General features: G+C 38.9%; 1 protein-coding gene across 3 annotated transcripts in view; it reads left to right on the top strand.

The window, feature by feature from the left end:
- Positions 1-3,918: 3,918 nt before the first annotated feature.
- esrrb (estrogen-related receptor beta) overlaps positions 3,919-7,295 on the top strand; it is a 54,857-nt gene continuing 51,480 nt past the window's right edge. For 2 of the 3 annotated variants that reach the window (XM_042073236.1, XM_042073234.1), the window contains exon 1: positions 5,148-5,416. The gene's annotated coding sequence lies outside the window, so the exon portion shown is untranslated. Of the gene's footprint in view, positions 3,987-5,147; positions 5,417-7,295 lie in introns of those variants that run through there. The other variant, XM_042073235.1, reaches the window with a different exon arrangement.

Here is a 7,295-nt window from a genome sequence, read left to right as displayed (position 1 = left end):
TTTAATTTCACCCCCTTTCCCAAACACCCCGCAGGGAGTTTAATTCTTTCAACCATATAAATTCAATTGAATTATTTTTGTTCAATGTTTAACTTAAATTGGAGCCCTCATAAATATTCCAAATCACTCGCTATGTGTTTGATGAGGAAATGAGAGTGTGACCCCTGCAATTCCCCAGCTCATCCAGGCTGGAAAGGGGAGGCTTTGAGGGGGCTACATCTGAACTTAGCGGTAGCCATTAAAGACAGATGCACCACAAACATGTCAATGAGACGACACACTCATAGTGCCTCCCCTTCATCACACACTCTCTGACTCTCTTTCTTGTTCTCTTTCTGTCTCTCTCTCTCTCTCTCTCTCACACACACACACACACACACACATACTCAAACACTGCTCCACTGAAAATAACCAGCATGAACAACTCAGAGAATGTGCCCACAGCAAATGTGCTGAGGGAGTATTTAGGCATCCCTCATGCATACTTACTACACTTAATTTTTTTTATAAATAAATAAATTAGAAAACTGATAAACACTTTTTGTTTATTTTGGCCATTGGGAAAACGTGGAGCATAGACATTTGAGTCCATGTTGCTATTGTCATTAAGTCCATGGAAAAGATAAACATCAACCTGAATTTTTAAAAAATAATGCAAGCAGATACTGTAACTGTATCATCTTTGTAAAATAAACCATTTGTTTCTATGTACCACTATAACAACACAATTGAATATACCTAATGACACATTTCTAGGCCTGTCTAGGCATATTGAACAAAAAGAAGTTCAAGTTTTAAGAAAGATTGAGAAAAGGGTGTAACAAAGCACACGTTCCAATGTCCTAGTTTAAGCCCATGTTGCGCCATCACTAGACATGCGGTTTGAAATGACCAGTATGCAAGGACAAACAGAGTGCTCGTGATTTATATGAAGACCAGCTGAGAATGTAGGTGAGGATGCCACTGTGGCAGGAAAGCTCTCTAGCTGTCCAAGAGTCTGCAGAAGTAGGTGATTGGTTCAGCGTCAGGAAATCTCTGAATGCACTGTGCATCAGTAAACTCCAGTATATCTGAACATGGTCAAAATATGGGATATAGTGGAACAGCAGTCAGGGTTAAATCCCTGAATGTTGTGACTCTGTTACTTTGATAGCAGCTTTGATATCAGCATTTAGTAAACATCCCTTAACTTTACCGTTTTAATAGGCTACTCCAGGCGGACAGTGTCACTCGGCAAAAAATGACATATAAGAGATAAAGTTTGTCTGCTAGGGTTTCGCAGAACTTGTGCACATTAACTCAAAGTTCTATGTTCAGAAATATTGCCATAGTCACAGTGTTCTCTTACATTTCACAATGAGGTGTAACATTACAAAATGTAAACAGACATTTCCTACCATTGTGACAGAAACTAGATGTGGTACAGAACAATTTATTGCTAGCACAGAACTATTAAAGCCTACAGCGCCACAACATCAATCAACTATTGTTTTGTTAAACAACACTTGTCGTCTTAATTATATATTAGCTTTAAGTTGCGGCCGGCATTTCTGCACTTTGCCATTACATCTCTACTAAAGTTTATATATATATATATGTAGAGCACGCATTTAGAGTAGGGTTGATCAGGTCTACTAGAGTTTATATATATATATATATATATATATATATATAGAGCACGCATTTAGAGTAGGGTTGACCAGGTCTAGACCCTACCATACTCTAAATGCGTAGTATTTTACATGTAGAAGCCTACATGGATTTGGACATTTAATATCATATGGGGGAGGTCATATAATATGTTATTAAGATATGGTGATCGTCTGAAAGCTAGGAAGTAAATGCACAGTCCACTAAACCACACACCAAAACAGTCCACTAAACCACACACTAGTGACATTTTACTATTTTTATCCAAATTTTGAGATGTCCTGAGGGGCCAGTATAAGGAAAAAGTTAGACTGAAAATTTTTAAGCCGGTTAAACAGGGAAGCTGCCCTGCCATGCCCTGCCCTTTGCACATCACCATTTTAGCTCTGGAAGTTAAAATTTTTTACCTTAATATTACAGCTTTGAAGTCATTTTGATGGTAACTAATAATAGAGAGAATGGGAGATTTTCCAAGAGCCTCAGTAGCAGCAGGCTCTGGAAGAGACTCTTCCCTAAGGCAACCACCTGCTGAACTCCACACCACAGCGCTAATAGCATCATTGCACTCAATATTCCACTACCACCAGTGCAAGTTTGCACAGACTGAACCACCCACACTCTGCAGATAACTTCACCACACCAATGTTTGTTGTTCATACCGTACAGACAAACATGTCCTCTCTCTGTCCTCTATGCTATGTCATATAATAGGCCTACACATACACTCACCAGCTTTTTTATTAGGCACACTGGCTAGTGCAGCTAGTACCTGAGTGTACCCCATTTGCCTTCAGAACTGCCTTAATACTTTGTGCCATAGTGTCAACAAGGTGCTGGAAACATTCCTCAGGGGCTTTGGTACATATCGACATGATCTGCTGCACATCCATGATGCAAACCTCTAGTTCCACCACATTCCAAAGGTTATTGCATTGAGATCTTGTGACTGGAGGTCATTTGATTGCAGTGAACTCACTGTCATGTTCAACAAACCAATTTGAGATGATTCAAGCTTTGTTACATGGTGCGTTATCATGCTGCAGGTAGCCATCGCTGTGGTCAGAAAGGGATGGACATGGTCAGCAACAGGGTGTGGCCAAAGTGTGCCAAAAATATCTCCCACACCATAACACCATCACCAGCAGCCAGTTGATACAAGGATGAATGCATCCATGCTTTCATGTTGTTTGTCGCCACATTCTGACCCTACCATCCGAATTTGAATTGAGACATCGAGACTCATCAGACCAGGAAACATTTTTCTATGGTCTATTGCGCCATGTTGGTGAGCCTGTGTAAATAATAGCCTCGGTTTGCTGTTCTTAACTGACAGGAGTGGCGCCTGGTGTGTCATTGCAAGCTGCTGCAGCAACATCCGTACCACATTCAGGTCTAAACGTACACGGGGACGCGGATTCGAATCTGACCCGCGGTATTTTCCCGATCCCACCCTATTGTTCTCTCCTCACACTTCTTGTCACTCTTCACTTTTCTATCTGAAAAAAGGCAAAAAGGCCCAAAAATACAGTTTAAAAAATGATTCTGCTAAATAAAGTGTCATTCAGAATCAGTGGGTATGATGACTCTTTCTGACACAAAGAGTTGTAAAGTAGCCTACTGTCATTTTATATCACCTGGGAACATGTAAAGGGGACTAGACTTAGCTGTCAATAAGCAGTACCTGGATTTGTTTGTTCAGTAATTAGATTTGATGGTGTTGATTGATGTGTAATTGAGAGAAATTGGTCAGAATAGGTGTAATTCAATTCTGATTGATAATGGCTTGTCCAAGGTGGGAGCCCACTATTAGGCTGACCCAGCCCCATTTTGGGAAAGGAGGAGAACATGTGAGATTAGAACATGTTGCATTGATCCCTGCTATCTGGGACATGCTCTGTGTGTGTGTGTGTGTCTCACCGTGTATTCTTCTGCACATATTGCATGTATGTGCCAATGTTACATGAAGGAATAACGGCATGCAGAGTGTTTTCTCCTATTGTAATTATTGTGATATAATATCATTATTGTAATGATTGATTGATTGTCATTGTTAATTAAGTAATTGCCTGCACATGGGCATTTTACCCATGATGCCTCTATACCTGGGACTATGTAGAATCAGTGCATGACTTGTTCCTTAAACCTTAATAAAGGTTGTGTGCCGAGACGTCGGTTAAATATACAAGAAGAGATCAGAGTGTGCGGCTACTCTGTATTTTTTTAATTTGATAAACCTCCTGGCTAGCACCTCCACTTGGGTGTGCGTCCCTCTTCTAAGCCTTCCATACTAGATTTCATCGTCAAAGTTGTATCCTGCATCTGAACCAGTGAGAAAGGTGTGTGGTGTAACAGGATAAGATAATTTCTTTTGGAGGGAGTGCTTGATTTTGTTTAGTTCAGGAAGACAACTGTGAGAGTTGAGAGTTAAGCAGATCTGTTCTGTAAGAGTTTCGCTTCTATTTCAGGCTCCAGTTTTTTTTTGACCTGAGTGATGTGCACGTTTATGACCTTAAACTTCACTGGTCAGACCTCACATGCTAACTACACTACAGGCTTTTGTTCAGACAGTCCCCTTAAACTGACACATTTTCATGATATGTAATATGTAGGAATATTTAAGAAATGTAAAGATTTTTTTTTTTTCCAGCAGAATTTACCAGCAATAACCTAAACCTGAGACATAAAATGAAACAAACAATGCTGATGCCTTTCTATAAGTATTAGGCCTATTAACATACTATGTTAATTTAAGAAGAGAAAAATATCTACATATAAATACGTACATATAAACTACAAATAAGGCAAATAAACAACAAACCCAATGACCAATTCACTGTAGGCTATTTTTTCCTCTGAGGTAATGCTCCCTCTAGCGAACGTCTTGGAATCATTTTCCTGGCCATTTTTATTTATTTATTTTTGAAATGGAGTGGACCCTTCACAGTGGACCCTGTGAATACCATTTCCTGGAAGGTTTAGCAGTATCAACATGTCATATGCGTAAAGCTATATGAACTAAACTCTTTTTCTATTTCTGGTTTAGGTAATTAGGGCGATATATGTGCAGTCCTAACAGTAGCCTAATCACTTCATTTATTGTTTAGCCTCTGTGGCAAACTATTGCGCACGCTTTTAGAGTTGATGGCCTAGACTAGAGCAGCATGCTCAATTGTTTTAATGTACAAATATGTTTTCATGTAGGCAACGTCTACTGTTAAGGGACAGTATTTTTATACAAATAACTTTCGTGTGCCTCCTCTAACTAACTAGGCCTTGGTCAGTTACAGTGATAGGGATGCCATTATCTCAACCTTCAGACGCGACAGGACTGTTGTCTTATAATTTATTCATTACCCTTGGAAGTCATCTGACCTTTTCCGGAATCATGCCGGTAATCAGAATTTGTGCAGTGTTTCACCTGTCACAGATGTCTTCGATGAGAAAATTCAACCGGACTTACCTCCACATGCTGCAGTTAATGGGACGTACTAGGCCACATGCGCTTAAACGAACCCATAGGCTAGTTTAATACGTAAGGCTACTATATCATGTTCAAGGTTAGAGAGATTTTACTGCGAGCCTTCCTATTACAGAGCCCATTTTGGTGGTGTCTGACTGGACTGAGGAAGCTGAGGCTGGAGGAGGAGCTGGTTGCCTCCACTGTGGTAGCCGAGGGCAATACTCGCGGCAGAGCAGAACACCGTTCACTCTTGTGAGCAGTAGTAGGCTACCTGCGGATTCCGCTATGTGCTGTGTGTTAAAAAAGGTAAATCTCTCTCCCACATCTTTTGATTTCAGAGGACACACACTTCTGTGCCATGAGCGATTATTTGAAAAATCATATTATTTGCAATCTTTAGATGTACTGTGGACTAGTAAGGCTACCCAACAATGTCGGTTCAGAATAAATTGAAGTTTGTTTCTCTTTCAGTGCCCTGCAAATTGCATTTGTTAACAGTCAATTGCGTTTGTTGTAGTCTAAATAGTTTTTCCAAAACTATGCAAAGCCTACATGGACTAGATGAATTAAGCTACAACAGGTCTGTATGGCACAACGAAAACCTCAGTGATCCGCTGTCCCAGAGATAAGAGTCCAAGTGGTATAGCCTACCTAGAAGCGTGATCAGGCTTGCAGTGCTTTACATCGACTGATTAATTTGTCGTGTGAACTACCCGTTTCTCCTGATTTGTCATCTTCTCATTATTTCTTTCAACTGAAAGATGAACTAATCAGTGGAACTGAAACAGAAATAAACTTGGAAAATGTTCCTTCTTGTTCATAGCCTGAGCACTAGCGAATCTTGACAGGTGTTTGGGGGCGGCATCTCCTTGTCTCGTTCAAACAGTCTGAGAAGTAACCGCCTTCAACCAAATTCACATCAATCAGCTAGACACACTCTGTAGACACTCTCAAATAGTAATAGTTAGTTAATTATTGGGATATATATATATATATATATATATATATATATATATATATATATATATATATTATTTACGGTTCGAGTGTCAGGATTTAGAGGAGGGCATTGCATTCAGTTGGCCTATAAGCCTTCATTTTCAGCACACAGTAAACTTACATTGTGTGTATGTTCCGTTGCAGACTATAATAATAATGAAATGTGTTTATATGACAAATATATATGTCTAATGGAAGATAATGGAAGACTTGTCAAACACCATTGAGCAGGTGGGTGAATAGTAGGCTAATTTCATTAAAATAGCTTAGAACACACACACACACACACACACACACACACACACACTTACAGTATTTACATTTATATGCACAAAACCAATGAATCAGGAATTCCTAATCACTGTCGAATATAATTAAAATAAAATAAAAACGATAAAATGCTAGGATGTACATTTCAGCATCCTAGGCTGTCTAACACCGAACCTACCTAATTTGATTTTGAAAGAATGACGCAGCTTGAAAAACAGCATTGTATTGCATAGCCACCTTGACACAAATGCACAGTAGGTTCCCTGAATTTGAATAAACACTTCCAAAATAAATGTGTGGTAAATAAGGAAACGGGATAAATTTTGACATTGGATTTTGAGGTCTTACCCATGTAATATAAGGGAACTTATACTACACACAGTTCATAAAAATGTCATTTTAATCAGAGGCTACATGTACGTATGGTATACACAGGTAATGATTGGTCAAATACTAGACATAATTTTAAAAAAGAAATTGGAGCCTTGCTTATTGATTCTGTCTGGTGTCATCTGGCTTTATTTTCCAATTTGAATATTTGATTGGATTATTTTTTATCATATACTTAAATAATTCTCATTATTAAAGAGGGTATAATTGATTTTACACTTTGATATGATTTTGGATCTCTAGCTGTCCTATGTAATTCAACTGACATGCACAACAGTAAATGACTTGATTTTGTATTTTAAAGAGGAACTCGCAGGTCTTATTGTTGTGCGTCAGTGCAACTGTGATGATCAATAGGGATTATGTGCTTTTTGGTATTGATTATGGAAATGTGAGATGGTGAATAGAATAATGTTGGATTGTCTTAAGTCTGGTGTATGGTTTTGTGGTTATGGGACATCGCTGTGTAGCACATATCATCTGTGAAACTGAAACCACATGATAACTCACATGTGTGTTCTTTTAT

This window comes from Alosa sapidissima, chromosome 19 (genome assembly GCF_018492685.1).
Source record: "Alosa sapidissima isolate fAloSap1 chromosome 19, fAloSap1.pri, whole genome shotgun sequence".
NCBI lineage: Eukaryota > Metazoa > Chordata > Actinopteri > Clupeiformes > Clupeidae > Alosa > Alosa sapidissima.
Note: the sequence above shows the minus strand (reverse complement) of the source record. Positions and strands in the feature narration are given on the sequence as shown.